Here is a 27,517-nt window from a genome sequence, read left to right on the forward strand (position 1 = left end):
TTTGGGTGGGGATGCATGTGAAGTGGTATTGGATCCCATGACTAAGGGTCCCTTCCTCCTGGAGGCACACAGGACCCCTTCTTCCTTGGGGAGCAGCCTAGGAATGGTCTCTCTTGGGGGCCTTCCCTCAGTGCCACCAGGTCCTGCCCTCCAGCCCATCTTTTCAGAAGGCAGTCTTTCCTTGGAGGGGTCAGAGACTCCAGCCCAGGGCTCTAGGGTCACGGTGTGAACATCTACCTCAGTCCTGCACTTTGCTTCTCTTGGCCTGATTTCTCCATTGGGAGCTGGGACTCTAAGCCCTCAAAGGGAGGATCCTCTGAGAGAGGCCCATGGGCAGGGAGCTGGTACAGAGGATCATGCACTGGGAGGGCTGACCAGTGGGAGTATGGGGCCGGGGCATTGGGAGGGCTGGGGTGTCCTAGTTAGCTTTATCCTTGGAGCCATGTTTAAGGATGCAGGTGAACACTACCAAGTTGAACTTGCCCTTGATATCATTGGGTGCCCCCCAGTACACCTCATCCACTTCCTCATCTGTGAAGCTGTCACCCAAGGTGGCGAGTAGCTCCCAGAGGTGGTCCTCATGGATGAAACCTGAGGCATCCTGGTTGAAGCAGGCAAATGTGTTTTGGATCACATCCTGGGGGTCCCTGCCATTCAGCTCCCAAAACATGGTGAGGAAAGTGGTGAAGTTGATGGGCCTTGCGCCTTGCTTATTATACTCTGCAGGTATTCATTCTTAGGGTTCTTCCCCAGCCAGGCTGGCTTGTCCTTCAGGTCACCCTTGTGAACGAAGCCTTCACAGTTCTGGTCAATCATGTTGAAAGCCTTCTTAAACTCCTGGATGTGGAGCTGGTCAAACATCGCGAAGACATTGGATGTGGCCTGCTGTGCTAGATTCGTGGTGGTCTTGGCTTTGGTCCACTTGCTGGACATTTTGGCTTCAGGTGGGTGGGGGATTCACTGGGTGCTTGGAGCTGGGCTGGTCATAGTACCTTACTTTTTTTGAAAAGTATAAGTGTTTGAGTTAAGAGAGTTGTGAGGTTTTTTGGTTTGACTTTATTTGTTTTTCCCAAGTGAGAATGACCTAGAAGATAAGAACTAGCTGACAGAGGAACAAAAAGAGTGAGTTTGGGAGTGGGGAGGTAGCAGAGAGAAAAGAAAATGAAGTAAGGAGGATGTGGAGCAGTGACAGGGACAGTCTGTCCTAATTCTCCTCCTCCTCCTGATAGACTCAGGAAATAATACAGGTGTTCAACAGAACATATCTCAGCAGACCCTCAGAAGTATCAATCCAAGTCAGGAGAGCTGGTAGAGGAGATTTGATAACTGGTTAAGCAGAATCATGATTTCCAGCTTCACTGCAGCTCACTGAGGCTGTTTAGGCTAAGGTGATGCTATGAGGAGAGGTGGCTTGTTCTAGGTGTTTTAAATTTTATATGACAAGGTAAGCCACATTAAATCACAGAATTTTATGACAGCAAGATGGCCTAATCCAATCCCTGCTCATTTTGCAGATGGGGAAACTGCTGGTGGGTGACAGAGAAATGACTCAAAATATACGAGAGGTGTTTTTACCTCAACTTCAGCTGTCTCTCCTCTTATTTGATAAAGTGTTTCTCACTGGCTACTAGAATCAGCTTTATTGAGGATCCCAAAATTGAGTTTATGTAAAACATCATTGGAATTATGTGAATTTTCACTTTCTTCCATAAGTATTTATTGGAGTGCCCATTGACCAGGGATTAAATCACAGCCTCTTCCCTCAAGGAGCTTAAGTAGATGGAGTGAATGAATAACTAGCCAATTACAATTTACAGAAAGCAGTACCTTGAAGAGAAATTGGAGAGTCAATTCCTAGGATAGCAGAGAGATAGACAACAGACAGAATGTGAGTATTAAAACTGATGTCAGCACTGGGCATGGTGGCTCATGCCTGTAATCCCAGCACTTTGGGAGGCCAAGGTGGGCAGATCACCTGAGGTTAGGAGTTCGAGACCAGCCTGGTCAACATAGTGAAACCCATCTCTACTGAAAATACAAAAAATTAGCTTGCGTGGTGGTGGGCACCTGTAATCCCAGCTGCCTGGGAGGCTGAGGCAGAAGAATCACTTGAACCTGGGAAGTGGAGGTTGCAGTGAGTAGAAATTGTGACACTGCTCTTCAGCCTGGGCAACAGTACAAGACTTCATCTTTAAAAAAAAAAAAAAAAAGAGCCAGGTGCAGTGGCTCATGTCTGTAATCCCAGCATTTTGAGGGGCTGAGGTGGGTGGATTATGAGATCAGGAGTTTGAGACCAGCCTGGCCAACATGGTAAATGCCCATCTTGGGCCGGGCATGGTGGCTCATGCCTGTAATCCCAGCACTTTGGGAGGCTGAAGTGGGCAGATCACCTGAGGTCAGGAGTTCAAGACCAGCCTGGCCAACATGGTGAAACCTCATCTCTTTAAAAAGAAACGCCCCCCACCACCACCATCTCTACTAAAAATACAAAAATTGGCTGGGTGTAGTGGTGCACTCCTGTAATCCTAGCTATTCAGGAGGCTGAGGGAAGAAAATTGCTTGAACCCAGGAGGTGGAGGTTGAAGTGAACTGAGATTCTGCTGGTGCACTCCAGCCTGGGTGTCAGAGTGAGACTCTGTCTCAAAAAAATAACAAAAAAAACTGATGTCAGATATCAAATTGGTTTGTCTTGGTTATGTTGATAATCACAATACCTATCATCTTCCTAAATCTTTCCTGTTTTGCTATTGTGTAATATACATAAATGGTGGTGGGAGAGACTATTCCAGCCAATACACTTGGTACATTCCGCAGTTCTTTTTATTCATAAGTAATTACTCTTTGCCATTTGTGGCCTTTTGTGCTTTAATGTTATCTGAAGAATAAAAATGATAAAATATTGGCTGGGCACGGTGGCTCACGCTTGTAATCCCAGCACTCTGGGAAACCAAGTTTGGTGGGTCACCTGAGGTGAGGAGTTGGAGACCAGCCTGGCCAACATGACATAACCCCGTCTCTACTAAAAAAAAAAAAAAAAAAAGAAAATTTAGCTGGGGGTGGTAGCGGGTGCCTGTAATCTCAGCTATTTGGGAGGCTGAGGCAGAATTTCTTAAACCTGGGAGGCGGAGGTTGCAGTGAGCCAAGATTGGGCCACTGCACTCCAGCCTAGGTGACAGAGCGAGACTGTTTTTTTTTTTTTTTTTTTTTTTTGAGATGGAGTTTCACTCTTGTTACCCAGGCTGGAGTGCAATGGTGTGATCTTGGCTCACTGCAATCTCTGCCTCCTGGGTTCAGGCAATTCTTCTGCCTCAGCCTCCTGAGTAGCTGGGATTACAGGCACGTGCCACCATACCCAGCTAATTTTTGTATTTTTAGTAGAGACGGAGTTTCACCATGTTGACCAGGATGGTCTTGATCTCTTGACCTCGTGATCCACCCACCTCGGCCTCCCAAAGTGCTGGGATTACAGGCTTGAGCCACCACGCCCAGCCTGTGAGACTCTCTTAAAAAAAAACAAAACTAAAACTAAAAAAGGCTCTCAAAGATAGCAAACAACAAGAGGAGAAAGAAGGGATTTTTTTTTTTTTTTTGAGATGGAGTCCCACTCTGGAGTGCAATGGTGAGATCTCGGCTAACTGCAACCTCCACCTCCCGGGTTCAAGTGATTCTCCTGCCTGAGGCTCCTGAGTAGCTGGGATTACAGGTGCTTGCCACCACACCCAGCTAAGTTTTTTGTATTTTTAGTAGAGATGGGGTTTCACCACCTTGGCCAGGATGGTCTCAATCTCTTGAACTTGTGATCCGCCCACCTCAGCCTCCCAAAGTTTGGGGATTACAGGCGTGTGCCACAGCACCTGGCCTTTTTCTTTTTCTTCTATTTCTTTCAAGGATGTCCTATAACTTTTTTTTCTAAGATGGAGTCTCACTTTGTTTCCCAGACTGGAGTGCAGTGGCACAATCTCATCCCACTGCAGCCTCATCCTCCTGAGTAGCTGTGATTACAGGTGCATGCCACCACACCCAGCTAATTTTTGTGTTTTTAGTAGAGATGGGGTTTCACCATGTTAGACTGGTCTTGAACTTCTGACCTCGTGATCCATCTGCCTCAGACTCCCAAAGTGCTGGGATTACAGTTGTGAGCCACGACACCCAGCTGAAAGAAATTTTTACTGAGAGGAAGAAGGTTTAACAGAGAGCATTGTACTGGCAGTGTCCTCCAGGGTACGCATGCTTACTTGTGACTGAGATATCTGAGAGGCTGCAGACAAGGTCAGTTCACCTACTGAAGCTGCCAGCCCGATACCTACCCTATCTGACCTGAAAGGAAAGGAGTTTAAGATAGGAAAGGTTGAAGGGATTGAGGGGTTGGGTTCGGAAAGGGCAAAGGAGATGGCCTCAAGTATAAACATTGAGCTACCTGCCCCAAGGTGGAAATCTAAAATAATATCCACTTGCCCAGCTGAATTATTCCAGGCAAGGTGAAGATGCCAGCCCCCCACCGCACTAAGAAATGTCTCTTATACATTGGGTTTGTAGTGAGCTGAGTGTTCTTTCTTCCCCTGCCCGGGGGTTAGGGATAGCAGAGCACCCACCTCGGCCTCCCAAAGTGTTGATATTACAGGCGTGAACCACCACGACTGGCCAGGAAGGGTTTTAATTTGTCAAATAGATATTCTAGAAATACAAGTGGAATTCACATTTGAAAACTAATAAGGCAACCTATTTAACTTGATAATATTTCCCCCCACACACCTCCCTTCACCCAAGAAGGTGGGTTTTGCTGTGTCACTCAGGCTGGAGTGCAATGGCCCAATCATAGCTCACTAGAGCATCAACCTCCAACCTCCGCTCCCTGAGTAGCTGGGACTACTTGCAGGCTGGCACCATCATGCTGGGCTCCCAACTAGAAATGTTCTGATAATAGAAAGTGAAAAGGAAAAGTTAAACCAAAAAAAAAAAGATGATATGAGCCTGGAGAAGAGCAGAATAATGAAGACAGGAGAGGAGAGATTAGGAGCCTCTCACTTTGCTAACCCCACACCTTGCAGGTGCAATTCAATGCTGATCATCAACCTGCTGGCTGTCACTGGTGGCTGCCTAATGGGACTGTGTAAAGTAGCTGAGTTGGTTGAAATGCTGATCCTGGGCCACTTGGTTATTGGTCTCTTCTGTGGACTGTGCACAGGTTTTGTGCCCATGTACATTGGAGAGATCTCACCTACTGCCCTGCGGGGTGCCTTTGGCACTCTAAACCAGCTAGGCATCATTGTTGGAATTCTGGTGGCCCAGGTACTGTAGAAGTTCTCATACCTGATGAGTGTTCATTTCATGGATCATTAAAAAATTAACATAGTTAAAGCACTGAAGAATACCTGGCACATGTTCGATTATATATGGAAGATTTAGATATTGTTACTATAGCTCATATACTAGCTGAGGAAGCAGGATGAGCAGAGAAAGGAAAAGAAACACCATTTCTTTTTTCTTTTCTGAGATGGAGTTTCACTCTGTCACCCAGGCTGCAGTGCAGTAACTCGATCTCGGCTCATTGCAATGTCCACCTTCCAGGTTCAAGCAATTGTCCTGCCTCAACCTCCCGAGTGGCTGGGATTACAGGTGCACACCATTATGTCAAGCTAATTTTTGTATTTTTAGTAAAGACAGGGTTTCACCATGTTGGCCAGGCTGTTCTCAAACTCCTGACCTCAGGCAATCCACCCACCTTGGCCTCCCAAAGTGCTGGGTTTCAGGCATGAGCCACCATGCTCGGTAATTTATTTTTTCACATGGTAGAAGAATGTATGGTTTTCTGAGCTTTTTTTTTTTTTTTTTTTTTTTTTGAGACGGAGTTTCGCTCATTACCCAGGCTGGAGTGCAATGGCGCGATCTCGGCTCACCGCAACCTCCGCCTCCTGGGTTCAGGCAATTCTCCTGCCTCAGCCTCCTGAGTAGCTGGGATTACAGGCACGCACAACTGTGCCCAGCTAATTTTTTGTATATTTTTTAGTAGAGACGGGGTTTCACCATGTTGACCAGGATGGTCTCGATCTCTTGACCTCGTGATCCACCCGCCTCGGCCTCCCAAAGTGCTGGGATTACAGGCTTGAGCCACCGCGCCCGGACGCTTTTTGTTTTTTAATGAATGTGTAGCCTATAATGTATGGGGTTTATGGCATTATCTTGTGTGGTTTCCAGATCTTTGGTCTGGAATTCATCCTTGGGTCTGAAGAGCTGTGGCCAGTGCTATTGGGCTTTACCATCCTTCCTGCTGTCCTACAAAGTACAGCCCTTCCATTTTGCCCTGAAAGTCCCAGATTTTTACTCATTAACAGAAAAGAAGAGGAGAATGCTACATGGAGTGAATATCATTCACACTTCATTATATGAAGTATATGGTTGTGGCTTGTTTTAAGGATGAAGGTTCTGAACCTATTTTCTGTAATACCCTTTCCCTGACCCCTGGAATCCAAGTGAAGGGGATTCTGATAACTCTTTTTTTTTACCAAGATAGAATCTTGCTCTGTCACACAGGCTGGGGTGCAATAGTGGGATCTCAGCTCACTGCAACCTCTACCTCCCAGGTTCAAGCAATTACCCTGCCTCAGCCTCCCGATTAGCTGGGATTACAGGCACATGTCACCATGCCTGGCTAATTTTTTTGTATTTTCAGTATAGACAGGGTTTCACCATGTTGGCCAGGCTGGTCTCAAACTCCTGACCTCAGGTGATTCACCTACCTTTGCCTTCCAATGTGCTGGTATTAGAGGCATGAGCCACTGGGCCCAGAGGTTTTTTTCTTTTTTTTTAAGATAGAGTCTCACTCTGTTATCCAGGCTGGAGTTCAGTGGTGCGATCTAGGCTCACTGCAACCTCTGCCTCCTGGGTTCAAGTGATTCTCCTGCCTTAGCTTCCAGAGTATCCAGGATTATAGGCATGCACCATGACACCTGGCTAATTTTGTATTTTTGTTAGAGATAGAGTTTTACCATGTTGGTCAGGCTGGTCTTGAACTCCTGACCTTAGGTGATCCATACACCTCGGCCTCCCAACATGCTGGGATTACAGACATGAGCCACCATGCTGAACTCTGATTACCCTTGAGTAAAATTTTCAGCCCCAAAAAATGAGGTGAGAAGGCAGGTACAAGAATGTATGCTATTGATCACCTCATCTCTTGCAGCCCTTTCCTAGCTGCCTTACAGGAAGAATGAATTTGGGACATTAGATTGTCTTTATCCTTTCCTCTTTATTCTTTTTACCAGTCCTCCAGCGGATGTGGGGCACCCAGGATGTATCCCAACACATCCAGGGGATGAAGGATGAGAGTGCAAGGATGTCACAAGAAAAGCAAGTCACCGTGCTGAAGCTCTATAGAGTACCCAGCTATTGACAGCCCATCATCATTTCCATCATGCTCCAGCTCTCTCAGCAGCTCCTTGGTATCAATGCTGTGAGTATGATACCTTAGGTCAAAGGTGTCTTACAATATTTCACTTAAAATGCTGGGTATAGTATTGGTGTGCCTGTGTAGTCCCGGCTACTCAGGCCTCAGGAGGCTGAGGTAAGAGGATCGCTTGAGCCCGGGAGTTTGAGGCTGCAGTCAGCTATAATTATGCCACTACGCTCCAGCATGGGAGACAGAGTGAGACTGTTTCTATGAAATTAAAAAAAAAAACCCTGGCACAGTAGCTCACACCTATAATCCCAGCATTTTGGGAGGCCGAAGAGGGTAGATCACCTGAGATCAGGAGTTTGAGACCAGCCTGGCCAACGTGGTGAAACCCCATCTTTACTAAAAATCCAAAAATTAGCTGGGAGTGCTGGCAGGCACCTGTAGTCACAGATACTTCAGAGGCTGAGGCAGTAGAATTGCTTGAACCCAGGAGATGAAGTTTGCAGTATGCTGAGATCATGCCACTACTCAGGAGGCTGAGGCAGGAGAATCGCTTGAACTCGGGAGGTCGAGGTTACAGTGAGCTGAGATTGCAGCATTGCACTCCAGCTGGGGCAACAAGAGCAAAACTCCTTCTCAAAAAAAAAAAAAAGAAGTCCTGGCATAGTGGCTCACACCTGTAATCTCAGCACTTTGGGAGGCCAATGCAGGTGGTCCATGAGGTAAGGAGTTTGAGACCAGCCTGGCCAAGATGGTGAAAACCCATCTCTACTAATACAAAAATTAGCAAGGCAAAGTGGTGGGTGTCTGTAATACCAGCTACTCGGGAGGTTGAGGCAGGAGAATCGCTTGAACCCAGGAGGTGGAGGTTGCAGTGAGCCGAGATTGTGCCACTGCACTCCAGCTTGGGTGACAGAGCAAAACTGCATTACCAAAAAAAAAAAAAAAGGAAAAGAGCCTGGAAGGACACAGGACACTGGCAACTTCAGACTGAGCTGACTTTACCAGTCTATATATTTTGTTGTTGTTGTTATTGAGATGGAGTCTCACTCTGTTGCCCAGGCTGGAGTGCAGTGGGGTGATCTCGGCTCACTGCAACCTCTGCCTGCTGGGTTCAAGCATTTCTCCTGTCTTAGCCTCCAGAGTAGGTAGGATTACAGGCACCTGCCAGCACACCTGGCTAATTTTTGTATTTTTAGTAGAGATGGTGTTTTACCATGTTGGTTAGGCTGGTTTCAAACTCCTGACCTCGTGATGTGCCGGCCTTGGCCTCCCAAAGTGCTGGGATTACAGGCATGAGCTACACACATGGCCACTAGTCTATATGTTTTTACAACTAGAATAGAGAGCATGATAGTTTAAAGAGTGTGGCAAAATGGAAGCTAGCATTTGGCAGACAGTCCTTGTATCCCATGCGAATATCAGCTTCCTGCTGTTGAGTGTAGAGTGTGGGAAGAGAGTGTTCCTGTAACTTCTAGTCAATTGTGGATAAAATATGGTTATGAAGAGCACTCTGTGCTTCATCCCCTGAGGCTTTTCCATTAGTCTCTGATCAATGAGATTAAGTCTTTTTGTAGCAAAGCATTTTGCAAAACTTACAATTTTGAGCATCATTTTGATGTTCAAAATAGTAAATTGGTTCTTGGCCTTTTCTCCTACCTAACATACCAGGATATTTGTATTTGAAATGGCAGTGCTTCTTGTGATGGGCTAGAGGCTTTTTTATCAGAACATAGGATGAGGCAGGTGTGGTGGCTCTGCATGCTTGTAGTCCCAGCTACTCACTGGGAGGCTGAGGTGGGAATATCACTTAAGCCCAGGAGTCAAGCCTGAGAAATATAACTTGACACTGTCTTTAAAAAGAAAAGAAAAGAAAACTTGGGAGGAAATGCACAGTAGTTTGAAAAAGGCTCCTTGGTGATTCTGATGAATCTCATTCTCAGCTTTCCTCATTTGGAAATGACAATGTAGGCTACACATATTACTACAGAAAAATATGCTCTGAGACTTTCCAGAGCAGCAGAGCTGGGACTAGGCAGGTGAGGTAGCTACTTGCAAATGTAGCCCTAAGAATGAGCACCACTTTAAAGAATGTACCTTGTATTGGTCTGTGCCTATTTAAAAAAGAAAAAAAAGAATGTACCTGAGGCAACTCCAAGCTGTCTCACCACAGTCCTGGCCCACAAAACAGGACCAGGAAAGGATCACCTGTGAGGAATTACAGATGATCCATGAGCACTCTGATAAAAGATCACCTGTGAGGAATTACACATGATCCATGAGCACTCTGATAAAAGATCACCTGTGAGGAATTACAGATGATCCATGAGCACTCTGGTAAAAGATCACCTGTGAAGAATTACAGATGATCCATGAGCACTCTGATAAAAGATCACTTGTGAGAAATTACACATGATCCATGAGCACTCTGATAAAAGATCACCTGTGAGGAATTACACATGATCCATGAGCACTCTGATAAAATATCACCTGTGAGGAATTACAGATGATCCATGAGCACTCTGATAAAAGATCAGTGAGGAATTACAGATGATCCATGAGCACTCTGATCAAAGATCATCTGTGAGGAATTACAGATGATGAGCAATCTAATATAAGATCACCTGTGAGGAATTACAGATGATCCATGAGCACTCTGATAAAAGATCACCTGTGAGGAATTACAGATGATCCATGAGCACTCTGAAAAATGATCATCTGTGTGGAATTACAGATGATGAACACTCTAATAAAAGATAACCTGTGAGGAATTACAGATGATCCATGAGCACTCTGATAAAAGATCACCTGTGAGGAATTACAGATGATGAACACTCTAATAAAAGATCACCTGTGAGGAATTACAGATGATCCATGAGCACTCTGATAAAAGATCACCTGTGAGGAATTACAGATGATCCATGAGCACTCTGATAAAAGATAACCTGTGAGGAATTACAGATGATCCATGAGCACTCTGATAAAAGATCACCTGTGAGGAATTACAGATGATCCATGAGCACTCTGATGAAAAATCACCTGTGAGGAATTACAGATGATCCATTAGCACTCTGAAAAAATATCACCTGTGAGGAATTACAGATGATCAATGAGCAGTCTGATAAACGATCACCTGTGAGGAATTACAGATGGTCCATGAGCACTCTGATGGACAGTCTCCTAACACTTCAGAGTATAGTATGTACATTCTTTATCTCTCTTTTTTTTTTCTTTTCCCCCTGGAGACATAGTTTTGCTCTGTCACCCAGGCTGGAATGCAGTGGTGCAGTCTCAGCTCATGGCAACTTCTACTTCCCAGGTTCAAGTAATTCTCTTGCCTCAGCCTCCCAAGTAGCTGAAATTCCAGGCAGCTGACACCACACCCAGCTAATTTTGTATTTTTAGTAGAGATAAGGTTTCACCATGTTGTCCAGTATGGTCTTAAATGGCTGTCCTCAAGTGATCCACCTGCCTGGGCCTACCAAGGTGCTGGGATTTGTACATTAATTATTGCTGGACTAAGGTGGCTCATAATTTAGTCAGTGAACAGATTTTGCTCCACATATAATCATCATCCAAATCTGGCTACACCAGAATTATGGGGGAGAGAGAGCAGGAATCCATCTACAAATCAGTCAGTGGGCCTGGAGTGGTGGCTCATGCCTGTAATCCCAGCATTTTGGGTGGCCGAGGCAGGTGGATCACCTGAGGTCAGGAGTTTGAGACCAGCTTGGCCAACATGGTAAAACCCTGTCTGTACTAAAATACAAAAAATTAGCTGGGCATGGTAGCACATGCCTGTAATTCCAGCTACTGGGTAGGCTAAGGCAGGAGAATTGCTGGAACCCAGGAGGCAGAGGTTGCAGTGAGCTGAGATGGCACCATTGCACTGTGGCCTGGACAACAAGAGTGAAACTCCATCTTAAAACAGACAAACAAATAAAAAAAAAAAGTCCATAAAAAGTGAATTAATCAATCTGATGCACCGCAGGGTTAGAAATCACTTTTCCAACCTACGTTTGTGCAAACGATGTTTTCTAATTCTCTTACAGACAGATGGGTGAGAGGCTGCACAGTGTTTACCTAGAAGAGTAAACTGTGTTTAGGTCAGATGATTTGGGAGTGAGCTTACCTAGCTTGATGGTACTAGATAGCAAAGTCATTTTACTATGAGAAATTTTATTTTATAATTTTTTTAGTTTTACTTTTTATTTATTTATTTATTTTGAGACAGAGTCTTGCCAAGGCTAGAATACAGTGGCTTGATTTCAGCTTATCACAACCTCTACCTCCCGGGTTCAAGTGATTCTCCTGCCTCATCCTCCCAAGTATCTGAGATTATAGGTGTACACCACCACACCTGGCTAATTTTTGTATTTTTAGTAGAGACGGGGTTTGAGATCAGCCTGGGCTATAACACAGTGAGTTGCTGTTTCAACTTATAAAAAAGAAACCACTTAGTAGGAATTACACTTTCATATAAATTAGTGAAGTGTAATCCCAGCACTCTGGAAAGTCTGTATTCCCATAGTTAAAAGAAACAATGGAAATGAGTAGCTAAAATTGAGAACATTTAAAAAGAGAAAGGAAGGCCAGGTACAGTGGCTCATGTCTATAATCCCAGCACTTTGAGTGGCTGAGGTGTGTGGTCAGGAGTTCAAGACTAACCTGGCCAACAACACAAAACCCCTTCTCTGGTTAAAATACAAAAATTAGCTGGGCATGGTTTTGGGCTGTTGTAGTCCCAGTTACTTGGGAGGCTGCAACAGAAGAATCTGGGAGGTGGAGGTTGCAGTGAGCTGATTTCATGCCACTGCACTCCAGCCTGGGTGACACATCAAGACTTCATCTCAAAAAAAAATAAATAAATAAGAAAGGAAATAAGATAGAGATAATTCATTGGCAGAAGGGGTATCAGGATTGAACAAAAACCCTAGAAAAAGGACTTCTTACTTCCTGGGACTTTTAAGTGTTTTCTTTCATTCTATTTTATGGATACAGAGTCTTATTCTGTCTGGCCTTTCAAATAGCTGGGACTAAAGATGTGCGCCACCCCAAACTGGCTAATTTTTGTTTTTGTGTTTGGTTTGGTTTCTTGGTTTTTTGGTTTGTTTGTTTTTTGTTTTATTTTTTGAGACTGACTTTTGCCGTTGTTGCCCAGACTGGAGTGCAATGGCACAGTCTCAGCTCATTACAAACTCTGCCTCCCAGGTTCAAGTGATTCTCCTGCCTCAGCCTCCCAAGTAGCTGTGATTACAGGCATGCACCACCATGCCCAGCTAATTTTGTGTTTTTAGTAGAGGTGGAGTTTCTCCATCTTTGTCAGTCTGGTCTTGAACTCTGGACCTCAGGTGATCCACCTGCCTCAGCCTCCCAAAGTCCTGGGATTACAGGTGTAAGCTACCACACCCAGCCTAATTTTTGTATTTTTAGTAGAGATGGGGTTTCACCATGTCAGCCAGGCTGGTCTCAAACTTCTACCTTTAAGCAATCCTCCTGCCTAGACCTCTCAAAGTGCTGGAATTACAGGCCTGACCCACTATGCTTGGCCTTAAGTATTTTTTGAAGGTTCCGTTTAACTGGTATGCAGAATTGTAACAAAGTTGCATGTTTTGTTTTCTGCTAGGTGTTCTATTACTCAACAGGAATCTTCAAGGATGCAGATGTTCAAGAACCCATCTATGCCACCATCGGCATGGGTGTGGTTGATACTTTCTTCACTGTAGTTTCTGTAAGTTGTATGGTTTGATAATTTTGAGGGGAGAAAAGAATCCTTACTACAGATGTTCAAAGATGGATTGCATGACTCTACCATCATTTAGTTACGCCTTTTTTGTTGTTTAATTTTTTTTTTTTTTTTGAGACGGAGTTTCGCTCTTGTTGCCCAGATTGGAGTGCAATGGCTTAATCTTGGCTTACCACAACCTCTTCCTCCTGGGTTCAAGTGATTTTCCTTCCTCAGACTCGAGAGTAGCTGGAATTGCAGGCATGTGCCACCACACCCATATAATTTTGTATTAAACTTGTTTTTCCTCTGTTTTTACACTAAAACAACAACAATAATAGAAGGTTTCTGTGACCCCCAAAATATGTGAGGATTTTTCCCCATCAAGTAAGCAATCAGTTCTGTAGTGGACACCATCTAGTTGTCCTCTGATTTAATTCTGACACTGTCTAGTAGCAACGGGGTTTCTCCATGTTGGTCAAGTGGGTCTCGAACTCCTGACCTCAGGTGATCTGCCCATCTCAGCCTCCCAAAGTGCTGAGATTACAGGCATGAGCGCCACGCCTGGCTGGTGCTACCACTTTTTACTTGGCCTGCCCACGTAGCTGGGACTACAGGCATGTGCCACCACACCCAACTAATTTTTGTATTTTTAGCAGTGATGGTTTCACCGTGTTTGCCAAGCTGGTCTTGAATTCCTGACCTCAGGTGATGTGCCCGCCTCAGCTTCCCAAAATATTGAGATTATAGGTGTGAGCCAGTTTGCCCAGTTGGTTTAGTTGTCATTGGGAAAAAAGAGATCTATTCAATGCTGGGTTTAGTCTTCACTCTTAAAGCAAATATGGGTTGGATGGGAAAGGAGGAAACATACAAGGGATTTTATAGTATGCTTTCAATTTGGAATTGGAGAGGTGTTTGGAAAAACTCTCAAACTGTGTTTTTCCTCTGTTTTTACACTAAAACAGCAATAATAATGGAAGATTTCCATGATCCCCAAAATATGTGAGGATTTTTCCCCATCAAGTAAGCAATCAGTTCTGTAGTGGACACCATCTAGGTGTCCTCTGATTTAATTCTGACAGTGTCTCCCTGGAGATAGCATCACATCTCACAGGTTGATGGCCCAGTTCCCAAGACAGCCCCACTCTAATGCCAATCACAGGCTCCAGGCTGTCTGACCTGTGCTTCTGACCCACGAGCTAGAAGCTAGAGATCAGGATTCCCATGATGCCCTCTTTGGCTTTGACTAATTTGCTACAGTGGGTCACAAAACTCAGGGAAATTGTTTCCTAGTTTGTTTTAAAGGATATTTTAAAGGACAGAAATAAACAACCAGATGAAGAGATTCACGGGGGAGGTCCAGAGGGGTCCTGAGCATGGGAGTGTCTGTCTCCACGGAATGGGTGCACTTCTAGCACATAGATGAGTTGTTGACCTTCCTGTCAGCTTCCAGGGGTTCAGCTATCTGGAAGGTCCTCACACCCTGCCTTTTGGGCCTTTTATGCAGACTTCATTGGTTCTCCATGATTGAAGCATGGACAAAGGTTCTGAAATGTGATTGGACAAAAAGGGAATGATCTGAACCTAGCAAGGCCTGTCCGTTTAGATTATTTCTTGGCCTCTGTGTAGCATTTCCTCCTCTAGGGTGTGGGGCAAGAGCCTCTCTGAAATGAGGGTTTTATGACCCACAGTCAGATTAGAGTCCCACCAAGTGGGAGAGCAGGAGAAAGTCAGAGAATTCTATTTTCTGAGGCCGGCTCCTGAGGCCTGATGCATCCCAACATTATAACAAAAGACTGCAGCAGGGGCTGTGGGGATTTTGAGCCAGGACCTGTGGATGGAAAGCGATGTGTTTCTATATAAAATCAAAAGTCACAGGAGGTGTGTGTATAACAAGTGTTCTGTGTTAGTAAGGCAGATTTCAAGTAGCTCAGACACTGTTTTCATGGAAAGGAAAACTGGTTTCATGTCATATTCTTTCTCTTCTAGCTATTTCTGGTGGAAAGGGCAGGAAGAAGGCCTTGGAGGGATGGCTTTTTGTTCCCTACTCATGACTGTGTCTTTGTTACTAAAGGTGAGTGTCCTCTGAGTGAAGAAAAGCAAGGGAGGGGGAGGAGAGGTTACAGTTGACTTCTGTGACACAGCAGGTGGGTTGTTAAGGTTGAAGTTTGTCAGTAAAGTCAGGAGAGAAGCAAGATGCCCAGTTTTTAAGAAAGGTGGGTCATCGGAGAACTGGAGGTTAACTGTTAGAATCCTTACATTTATAGAACATTATTATAGCTTGCAAATTATCTAATTTAATTCTTAAAATAATATCAAGATGACTGGGTGTGGTGGCTCATGCCTGTAATCCTAGCACTTTGAGAGTCTGAGGCAAGTGGATCAGAGGTGAGGAGTTCAAGACCAGCCTGACCAACATGGTGAAACCCCATCTCTACTAAAGATACAAAAAAAAATTTAGCTGGGCATGGTGGCACATGCCTATAATTCCAACTACTTGGGAGGCTGAGGCCGGAGAGTTACTGGAACCCAGAAGGTGGAGTTGCAGTGAGCCAAGATCCTGCCATTACACTCCAGCCTGGGCAGCAGAGCAAAACTCCATCTCAAAATAATAATAATAATAACAATAATAATATGAAGGTAATCACACTTTACTGATAATGACATGATCTCTGCACAAAGTGGCATATATGAGATCACATAGATGGAATTCAAAAATCCAAGTCTGGCTGGATGTAATCATTCATATCTATCATTGCAAAGTTTAAGAGGCCAAGGTGAGAGATTACTTGAGCCCAGAAGTTCAACACCAGCCTGGGCACCATGGCAAGAAACAGTCTCTACAAAACAACAACAACAAAATGTTTTGATTTTGTTGTTGCTGTTGTTTCTTGAGATAGAGTCTTGCTATGTCACCCAGGCTGGAGTTCAGTGATGGGACCTCAGCTCACTGCAAGCTTCTCCTCCTGGGCTTAAGTGATTCTCCTGCCTTAGTCTCTGGGGTAGCTGGGATTACAGGCACACACCACCACACCCAGCTAATTTTTGTATTTTTTAGTAGAGACGGGGTTTCACCATGTTGGCCAGGCTGGTCTCCAACTTCTGACCTCAAATAATACACTTGCCTCACCCTTCCCCAAAGTCCTGGGATTACAGGAGTGAGCCACAGAGCCCAGCCAAAAAACATTTTTTTTTTTTAAGACGGGGTTTCACCATGTTGGTCAGGCTAGTCTTGAACTCCCGACCTCAGGTGATCTGCCTGCCTTGGCCTCCAAAGTGCTTGGATTACAGGCATGAGCCACCATGCCCAGCCTACAATTTGTTTTTTAATTAGGGTATGGTGGCACATGCCTCTAGTCCCAGCTATTTGAGAGGCTGAGGTGGGAGGATCACTTAAGCCCAGGAGATTGATGATACAGTGAGCTGTTACAGCATCATTGCACTCCAGCCTGGGCAAAAGAGCAAGACCCTGTCTCAAAAAATAAAAATAAAAATAAATCCAAGCCTTCCACTTTCTGTACTGTAGGCCAGGACCATAGGAGGTTGCCATTAGTTGCATCTGGGAACCTAGATCCTAGGTCATTCTCCTAGGTAGAAAATGTCAGTAGACATTTTCTCTGTTCTTTACCCTTACAGGATGACCATAATGGCATGAGCTTTGTCTGTATTTGGGCTATCTTGGTCTTTGTGGCCTTCTTTGAAATTGGACCAGGCCCCATTCCCTGGTTTATTGTGGCCAAATTCTTCAGCCAGGGCCCCCACCTAGCTGTGATGGCAGTGGCTGGCTGCTCCAACTGGACCTCCAACTTCCTAGTTGGATTGATCTTCCCCTCTGCTGCTGTAAGTAAACTCACCTTATCTTAAAAGCAGCCTTTGCTGCATGCACAGTGGTTCACGCCTGTAATTCCAGCAATTTGGGAGGCTGAGGCAGGTGGATCACTTGAGGTCAGGATTCGACACTGGCCTGACCATTATGGTGAAACCCCATCTCTACTAAAAATACAAAAATTATCCAGGTGTGGTGGCACATGCCTGTAGTCCTAGCTACTCAGGAGGCTGAGGCAGGAGAATTGCTTTAACCCAGGAGGTGGCGCTCATGGTGAGCCAAGATCACGCCACAGCACTCCAGCCTGGGAGACAGAGTGAGACTCCATCTCAGAATCAAAACAAACAAACAAACAAAAATTTTACTAAGAGAGATAGGGTCTTGCTATGTTGCCCAGGCTGGTCTCAAACTCCTGGGTTCAAGTGATCATCCCACCGCAGCCTCCCAAAGTGGATTACAGGCATGCACCACTGCACTCAGCCTAAGTATGTATCTTTTGTCCATAAAATTATGAAGAAGAAAAAGGATGTGGCCCGGTGCAGTGGCTCACACCTGTAATCCCAGCACTTTGGGAGGCTGAGGTGGGCAGATCACCAGAGGTTAGGAGTTCAAGACAAGCCTGACCAATATGGGGAAACCTCATCTCTACTAAAAATACAAAAATTAGCCAAGGGTGGGGCATATGCCTGTAGTCCTGGCTGCTTGGGAGACTGAGACAAGAGAATCACTTGAACCCAGGAGGTGGAAGTTGCAGTGAACTGAGACTGTGCCATTGCGCTCCAGCCTGGGTGACAGAGGAATACTCTGTATCAAAAGAAGAAAAAGTTTTGCTCATAAGCAATAAAAAGAAAAAGAAAAAGTAAAAAGAAATTTGTGCTAGTTTTGCTGCCATGCCACAAACTGCAAGGATTATAGCCACAGTGCCTGCTAAGTGCTTAGTTAAGATGGAAAAACTGTAAGATTTATAGGTGGAAAACATTATCAGAAACATGTTCTGGTTCACAGCAATGGGGTTCATAGGTGTCTGCAGTTTCAGGCATCCACGGGGTGTCTTGAGACTTATCCCCCATGAATAAGGGAGGTCTAGTTCAGGGGGAATACATTGTTCCAAGACAGCTAGTGGATGTCTGATATCTTGGATTGTACCCAAACCTATACCTCTATATACATCACTGTTTTTTCCTATACATACATACCTTTGATAATGTTGTATTTTTGAGACAGTCTCACTGTGTTCCCTAGGCTGGTGTGCAGTGGTGCAATCTTCACTCACTACAACATCTGCCTCCTGAGTTCAAGCAATTCTCCTGCCTCAGACTCCTGAATAGCTGGGACTACAGGCTTGTGTCACCACTCCTGGATAATTTTTTATATTTGGTAGAGATGGGGTTTCATCCTGTTAGCCAGGATGATCTCAATCTCCCAATCTTGTGAACTGCCCACCTCAGCCTCCCATGTTGGGATTACAGGCATGAACTACTGTACCGGCTGATAATGTTTAATTTATAAGTTACTCACAACCATAGATTTTTTTTGTTTTTTTGAGACAGAGTCATGATCTGTTGCCCAGGCAGTAGAGCAATCTCTGCTCACTGCAACCTCCGTCTCCCATATTTGAGTGATTCTCCTGCCTCAGCCTTTTGAATAGCTGGGATTACAGGCATGCATCACCACACCTGGCTTATTTTTGTATTTTTAGTAGAGACAAGGTTTGGCCATGTTGACCAGGCTGGTCTCAAACTTCTGACCTCAGGTGGTCTGCCTGCCTCAGCCTCCCAAAGTGCTGGGATTACAACTGTTCTCTCACTCACTCTCTTTCTGTCTGTCTGTCTCTGTCTCTCTCTGACTGCTCCCTTTCCCTCTTCTTCTCCCTCTCCTTTGTCCTTTTCCTCTCTCTGTCAAAATATCTTATTGTACTCTATTCACCCTTCTTGTGATCTGTCAATCTAATGACCAAGATGGCTCCAAAGTGACTAACAGGTGGGTAGTATATATGGCATATACGGCATGGACAAAGGGATGATTCATGTCCCATGCAGGTCAGCATTAGATTTCATCATACTACTCTTTTTGGACTGTTGGTAACTAAAACTGTGGACTATAAAGCTGTGGATATTGGCCAGGAACAGTGGCTCAATGCTTGTAATCCCAGCGCTTTGGGTGGCTGATGTGAGCAGATCACAATGTCAGGAGTTTGAGACCAGCCTGGCCAACATTGTGAAACCCTGTCTCTACTAAAAATAAAAACAAATTGGCCAGGCATGGTGGCAGGTGACCGTATATAATCCCAGCTACTCAGGAGGCTGACGCAAGAGAATCATTTGAACCCAGGAGTCGGAGGTTGCAGTTAGCCAAGATCACACTGCTGCACTCCAGCCTGGGCAACAGAGCAAGACTGTCTCAAAAACAAACAAACAAAAAACTGGATAACTGGGGACTACTGTAATTACTGATGCCATGAAAGATCACACATTGATCAGGCATGGTAGCTCTTGCCTGTAATCCCAGCACTTTGGGAGGCCAAGGCAGGTGGATTGCCTGAGTTCAAGACCAGCCTGGCCAGCATGGTCAAACCTTATCTCTACTAAAAATACAAAAATTAGCCAGGCATGGTGGCAGGTGCCTATAATCCTAGCTACTCAGGAAACTGAGGGAGAAGAATTACTTGAACCTGGGAGGTGGAGGTTGCAGTAAGTCAGTATCAAGGGCTATAAACCAGATTTTCCCTACTCATTTTCATTTTCAACAACACAGAGGGAAAAAAATGATGGCAAAAAAGATTGAAATGAGAGGGCAAAACTGGGAACTTTATGTATGTATTTATTTATTTATATTTTATTTTATTTGAGACAGAGTTTCCCTCTTGTCACCCAGGCTGGAGTGCGATGGTGCAATCTTGGCTCACTGCATCCTCTGCCTCCCAGGTTCAAGCAATTCTCCTACCTCAGCCTCCCAGGTAGCTGGGATTACAGGCATGCACCACCATGCCCAGCTAATTTTGTATTTTTGGTAGAGATGGGGTTTCTCCACATTGGTCAGGCTGGTCTCAAACTCCAATCTCAGGTGATCCTCCTGCCTTGGCCTTCCAAAGTGCTGGAATTACACATGTGAGCCACTATGCCTGGCCTATTTATTTATTTTTGAGCCAGAGTCTCGCTCTGTTGCTCACGGTGGAATGCTGCAGCTCAATCTTGGCTCACTGCAACTTCTGCCTCCTGGGATCAAGTGGTTCTCTTGCCTCAGCCTCCTGAGTAGGTGAGATTACAGGCACCACCACTCCCAGCAAAAATTGTTTTTTTGTATTTTTAGTAAAAATGAGGTTTTGCCATGTTGGCCAGGATGGTCTGGAACTCCTGGCCTCAAGTGATCCACCCATCTCAGCCTCTGAAAGTGCCGGGATTACAGGCATGAGCCACCATGCTCAGCTCAGAAACACAGATTTTAAAAATAATACTCAAAAGTCCAAAAATACTCAGTAGACATTTGGAAGCATGTAACTCTAATGAAAAGGAATGACAAAAAGAAAAATACAGAGAAATATAATAAGTTAGCAATGGAATCATAAGTGAATCTCCGAAAAAACCTTTCTGTTTTTATTAAATGTGGAAGGGTTATAGCTTGAAGCCTATTGGAAATATGAATGTGAAGGAAATTGAGTTTGTCAATGACCAGATTTTTATGTCAACCTTCCTCTTTTCTGTCCTTTCACTAGTACTATTTATTATCTCCACTAGCTTCCTTGTTTCCTTCTTGATCTTTACCTTCTTCAAAGTCCCTGAGACCCATGGCAGGACTTTTGAGGATATCACATGGGCCTTTGAAGGGCAAGCACATGGTGCAGATTGATCTGGGAAGGAAGGCATCATGGAGATGAACAGCATCGAGCCTGCTAAGGAGACCACCACCAGTGGCTAAGCCATGCCTCCTTTCACTTCCCTCCTGGCATGGGAAAGCCACCTCTCCCTGAATGTTGGTGAGACCTCATCAGGATGAACCCAGAATGGCTTCTGAATGCTGCTACATTATTCCTTTCTTATCCCATGCACTCCATGAGCACCCCAAGGCTGGGGGTTGTTGGATTTTTAATGGCTTTTAAGATACTTTGTTTCACTTGGTCTCTTCTGCTTAGGAGAGACCAAGTGAACCTACCTTCATTTCAGGAGGGATTGACTGCTTGGTGTGTGACAACTTTGCCAGCTTTTCCTCCCTTGGCTTCTAATATTGCCCCACTAGGGGGTATAGGAAAGGAAAAGTAAGGTGCAGTTCCCCCAGACTCAGACTCATCAGGAAGCAGATGTGTGTGGAAGGCAGAGGGGGTTTATGTAAGAGCAGCTTCTTCACTCCCACACAGCTCTACATGGCAAGTCAACTTGAATTGTATTTATTTTATCTGGTTTCATAACATAAATATTTATTTTTTAAGTGTAATTTTGCCAAATAATAAAAACAGAAGGCAATTGTGGTTAGAGGGAGGAGTTTAAAGAGAGGTTACAGAGTAGAAGATTTGATACTGGAGAGGTTAAGCTGCAATAAGCAGTTAGGGAGAAATGCAGTTCATTATTGGTGCCTGAGGTCTGCACGTTACCTCTTAACAATTTCTGTACCCAGATGGAAACTCTTGAGTTTAACTTTTCATAAAAGCTGTATGCCTATGTATTAAAGCTACTGATTTCCTTGGAACTTTTTTCTTTAATAGTTTACATGTGGTAGTAGCTGAAATCTAGGATTATTAACTAATACGGGCATTGCAGTTAATGGTGGTTGATGGGTTCTAATTTTGGATGGCATCCAGGGAAGGGAAAGTTATTTCTGGAAAACCTATTCCCCTCACTGGACCAAACAACTCCTCATAGCAGACTCATTACATTTGAAGTAATCCCACCCCCTGTGTGGTGGGAGAGCCATCCAAATGAGAAACCTACAGTAAGTGGTTCTTGGTAGGCATTCATCATTTCTCCACTTTGTTCTTTAGGACATTTTGGGTGTTGGTTTTTGTTTTATTTTAACTCAAGCCTTTAAAGGAATTCCCCAAAGAATGTTTATAGCTAACTTGGAATGTGTAACCTCAGCTCTGGGAGAGGATTTTTTCTGAACGACTATTATCTGAAGTGTGTTGTTGCTTTAGGGTCATGGCCTGCTTGTATGTGTCTGTTACCATGTCACTGTGGTCCTGTGCTGAGTGCCCTTAGGGGACTTGAATCTTTCCAGTAGACCGTGTTTGAGATAGTATGAGTCACTGTCTAGAATAGCCCACACTGAGATGATGAATGTAAGTGCACTGTCACCTTGCTCAGGGTGGAAGTAGGTGATTTTGTTGACTTGTTTTCTCTGTGCTTGTTCCTACAGCCCCTTTTCATATGTTGCTCCATCTCCGTTTCCCTTCTTGGTACTTACACATCTCAGACCCTTTGGCCAAACCCTTGCCAATGACAGTATTTTGGTTCTCAGTTCTCACTGTTCCCTCTGGTCATAGAGCCTTTGAATAAAAATGCACGTAGTTATGAAGTGGGGTTTAGCTGGAAAAGGTGACCTTCCAACTCCACGCCAACTTCTGGCTCCTCAAGCAGTAGGCTGGCGATAAGGCAAGGAAGTTGTTCTCCCATTTTTCACTGAGCAGATTGTGAATGTTTCCATATGGATTTTCTATGGTTAATGTTACTCAGATTCTTGGTTTTAAAATAAAAATTCTGAATGTACACAACATCACGGGCTCATTATTTACTATTTGTCCTGCCTGTAACAACAAAATCAGCTTTAAATCCTGAGTTGGCTACTTAGTACCTTTTGGACCTTGAGACTTGCATGAGACCCTCATGCTCCTATGAGATTCTGTTCTTAAGAGTCTTATACATAAGAGAACACCAATATGTGTTTATTATGCAGATTGAGTGAAAAAGCCTTTGTACGTTGCTTTTCATTCTTGATAAATTATGCTGCTTTCTTTCCCTAGTGAGAACTAGTTCTTTTTTTTCTGTATTTTTTTCTTATGTTATTTTTCTAATTCCTTCTTCCTCCAGTCTGCTCTTTAAAATTTATCCCACACTGCTGTCAGGGCATCCATGTGACATACAGTAGTCCCTTGCTGTCCCCAGGGGATTGGTTCCTGGACCCCTTCTTAGATATGAAATCCAGGGATACTCAAGCCCTTTATATAAAATGCATATAATTACTATTGTGATGATTTATGTGCAAATAATTTACACACATCATTTTATGCACTTTAAAACATCTCTAGATTACTTTTAATACCTAATACAATGTATATGCTATGTAAATAATTGTTTAACTGTATATTTTTATTGTTATATTACCTTTTTTTTCCCAAATATTTTCCATCTGTAGTTCTTTGCATCTGCAGATACAGAGGGTGGATTGTATATCACTGTCCCACTTAAAATTCTTCAGTAGCTTCCATTTAACTACATAAAAAACTTAAGGGTAGGCGCGGTGGTCATGCCTGTAATCCCAGCACTTTAGAAGGCTGAGGCAGGCAGATCACTTGAAGTCGGGAGTTCGAGACCAGCCTAGCAACATGGAGAAACTCTGTCTCTACTAAAAATAAAAATTAGCCGGGCATGGTGGCCCATGCCTGTAATCACAGCTACTCGGGAGGTTGAGGCAGTAGAAATGTTTGAACCTAGGAGGCGGAGGTTGTGTGAGCCGAGATCACATCATTGCACTCCAGCCTGGGCAACAAGAGTGAAACTCCATCTCAAAAACAAAATAAAACAAACTTAAGCCCCCTAGTGCATCATGTAATCCCTCTAAGAAAAGATCTCTGCTGCCTCTTCAGTTTGACTTATGCCATTTATTTCTCAGCTCCTATTTATACAGAACAGCTTCTCGGCTGGGTACAGTGGCTCATGCTGGTAATCCCAGTCTTTTGGGAGCCCGAGGTGGGTGGATCACCTGAGGTCAGAAGTTCAAGACCAGCCTGGCAAATATGGTGAAACACTGTCTACTAAAAAAAAATACAAAAAAATTAGCCGGACGTGGTGGCATGTCTGTAATCCTAGCTACTTGGGAGACTGAGGCAGGAGAATTGCTTGAATCTGGGAGGTGGATGTTGCCATGAGCTGAAGTGGCACCATTGCAATCTAGCCTGTGCAGCAAGAGCAAAACTCTGTCTCAAAAAAAAAAACATTTATTCATACCTCCATGCCTTCATTGATAAGTTCTGACATTCCACAGAGTGAATATATTTGAGGAGCCACTTTCTCTATTTCTGTTTACCCCAGTCATGTGCTCAATAAAGCCTTCCATATTCCCAAAATGTTCCTTACACTGTGAAATTGTGTATATTAGAGAGAATGAGGCCGGGTGAGGTGGCTCATGCCTGTAATCCCAGCACTTTGGGAGGCCAAGGTGGGCGGATCACCTGAGGTCGAGAGTTTGAGACCAACCTGACCAACATGGAGAAACCTCATCTCTACTAAACATGCAAAATTAGCTGGGTGTGATGCCCATGCCTTTAATCCCAGCTACTGGAGAGACTGAGGCAGGAGAATCACTTGAACCTGGGAGGCAAAGTTTGCAGTAAGTTGAGATCGTGCCATCGCACTCCAGCCTGGGCAACAAGAGTGAAACTCCATCTCAAAAAAAAAAAAAAGAAAGAATAAAAAGATGAAATACCCTGACTGTCCCAAAGGAGCCTGGTGAGTATACAATTATTATTATTATTTTTGAGACACGGTCTCATTCTATCACTCTGGCTGGAGTACAGTGGCATGATTACAGTTCATACCCATGGCCAGCTAATTTAATTTTTAGTAGATAGAGGTCTTGCTATGCTTCCCAGGCTGGTCTAGAACCACCTGAGCTCAAGTGATCCTCCCACTGGCTTCCCTAAGGGTTGGCATTATATGCATGAGCCACTGTACCTGGCCTCTCCATGATTGTTATAGCTCCCTTTTTTCTACCATTGCTTTCTTTCATATAATTTATTCCTTGTATACCAGATTTTTGTTTTTTTTGAGATGGAATCTAGCTGTGTCACCTAGGCTGGAGTGCAGTGGCAGGATCTTGGCTCACTGCAACCTATGCCACTGGGGTTCAAGTAATTTTCCTGCCTTAGCCTCCTGAATAGCTGGGACTACAGGCATGTGCCACCACACCCTGCTAATTTTTGTATTTTTAGTAGAGATGGGGTTTCACCATGTTGGCCAGGCTGGTCTGGAACTCCTGACCTCAAGTGATCTCCCCATCTCAGCCTCCCAAAGTGCTAGGATTACAGGCATGAGCCTCTTCACTTAGCCCAGAATGATCTTTCAGAATTGAAGCATGTCACTCTCTGCTTAAAGACTTCCAATCACATCTTTACCACTTAAAATCATATCCAGACTCCTTCACCATGACTAACAAGTCTAGTGACCATAGGTCCCACTTTAAATTGCCTTGATTCATTTTCAAAATTGCCCTGTTACAGTTAGCCTACCTAAAGGCTTGCCTCTTCAGTTTCATATCTTTTTATCCTCCTTGTATACCTAAGTCAGCCCCATTGGTCTTTCCCGTTGTCACATACATCAAACTCATTGTCACTTAGGTTATTTTTGCACTGTCCACTAGTGCTTGGAATATTCTACCTCAGTTTTCCCTGAATCTATCTTGGGAGTCAGGTCTTAGTTAACAACTTCTGTAAAATGTAAGCATAAGAAGCATAATTTTTCTGTCTTGTTCATGCCTAGAACACTGCCTAACACTTAATTGACATTTTTTTTTTTGAGACAGTTTTGCTCCTGTTGCCCAGGCAGCAGTAAAATGGTGTGATCTTGGTTCACCACAACCTCTGCCTCCCAGGTTCAAGCAATTCTCCTGCCTCAGCCTCCTGAGTAGCTGGTATTACAGGCATGCACCACTAAGCCCAGCTAATTTTGTGTTTTTAGTAGACACAGGGTTTCTCCAAGCTGCTCAAGCTGGTCTTGAACACCCGACCTCAGGTGCTCCACCCGCCTTGCCTCCCAAAATGCTGCACCTGGCCTAATTGACATTTTTGTGTGTGGTTTTTGTTGTGTTTTTCATTTGGGATTTTTGGGTTTTTTGAGACAAGAGTCTCATTGTGTTGCCCAGGCTGCAGTGCAGTGGCGTGATCTTGGCTCACTGCAACCTTTGCCTCCCAGATTCAAGAAATTCTCCTGCCTTAGCCTCCCGAGTAGCTGAGACTACAGATGCAGCCCATCATGCTTGGGTAATTTTTATATTTTTAGTAGAGAGGGAGTTTCACCATGTTGGCCAGGCTGGTCTCAGGTGATCCACACACCTTGGCCTCCCAAAGTGCTAGGATTACAGGTGTGAGGCACTGCACCTGGCCTGATTCATGTTAATTAAGGGCATCAGTCTGAGTCCTATCAGAAGACAAAAATCTGGCCATCTGGTCAGGTGTGGTGGCTCATGCCTGTAATCCCCGAACTTTGGGAAGCCAAGGTGGGCAGATCACCTGAGGTCTGGAATTCAAGACCAGCCTGAGCAACATGATGAAATCCTGTCTCTACTAAAAATACAAAAATTAGCCAGGCATGGTGGTGTATGCCTGTAATCCCAGCTACTCAGGAGGGTGAGGGAGGAGAATTGCTTGAACCTAGGAGGAGGAGGTTGCAGTGAGCCAAGATCACGCCACTGCACTCCAGCCTGGGCAACAGAACAAGACTCTGTCTCAAAAAAAAAAAAAAGACAAAAATTACACATTTTTTTTTACAGGGAGAGGTTAATATAAAGAATATCAAGCTATAGGCTGGTCTGAGTGCAGTGGTGTTTACAACTAATTGATCACAACCAGTTACAGATTTCTTTGTTCCTTCTCCCCTCCCAATGCTTCACTTGACTAGAAAAAAAAAAGAAAAAAAGAGAGAAAAAAAGAATATCAAGCTATAATAAAAGTAACTGTAAGAAGTAAGAGAAAGTGCTGTTTTCTAAGGCTGAGGGAGATTATCCATGAAAGGACATACTTGGAAGGAGGGCCACTGCCATCTCTTCAAAATAGGTGCACACTGTACTGGAGAATGTAGAGTCGCAGGCCACTGGATAGCAGAAGTTTGGAGGTTTGCCCAGGCCAGTGCTGGTGTGCAGTCCCTGGGCAAGCAGGGAACACACAGCTGGTGACTGGACATGCATATGTGCAGAGGGAGTCTGGGCACAGAGGGGTAGGAGGCCTGGAGTGTGGCATCCCTGTGGAATGTGACCACCAGGCCAGGGCATGGCTGGGGCAGGTCACCACCAAATTTCCTCTCATCCACACTGTTGACCTACGGTGCGGTGTGGCCACTGGAACCAGCACTAGAACCCCACTTCATCCTGCAATACCCTTCTAGACCATCTTCTGAGAAAGCATTGTTCTTACTACTCACAAAAGAAATGCTTAAAGAAATTCCATTCATTTAAAAGGAGGTATTGAGGGATGAATATGAGCTGACAGACAATACATTGATAACTAGCACAATAAGTGTTAGATGGCTGGGTAGATAACAGTGGGTTTTGGTTGACAGATTGTCCCCTTCCAGACCTCCCAAAGCCACCTGGGCTTTCAGAGAAAATTCAAGTTAAAATGTGGCCCCCACCCTGACAAAACCCTCCTTTTTTT

The 27,517-nt window shown here is 44.4% G+C and overlaps 2 pseudogenes; one reads left to right on the plus strand and one right to left on the minus strand.

Annotated features, from left to right (window-relative positions):
* Positions 1-418: 418 nt before the first annotated feature.
* On the minus strand, positions 419-933 carry LOC105733684 (myosin regulatory light polypeptide 9-like; annotated as a pseudogene).
* A 503-nt stretch (positions 934-1,436) lies between these two features.
* LOC105733683 (solute carrier family 2, facilitated glucose transporter member 3-like) lies at positions 1,437-20,859 on the plus strand (annotated as a pseudogene).
* The last annotated feature ends 6,658 nt before the right edge of the window (positions 20,860-27,517 follow it).

Source organism: Aotus nancymaae, unplaced genomic scaffold, assembly GCF_030222135.1.
Source record: "Aotus nancymaae isolate 86718 unplaced genomic scaffold, 86718_ANA_hifiasm-v0.15.2.pri h1tg000200l, whole genome shotgun sequence".
Lineage (NCBI taxonomy): Eukaryota > Metazoa > Chordata > Mammalia > Primates > Aotidae > Aotus > Aotus nancymaae.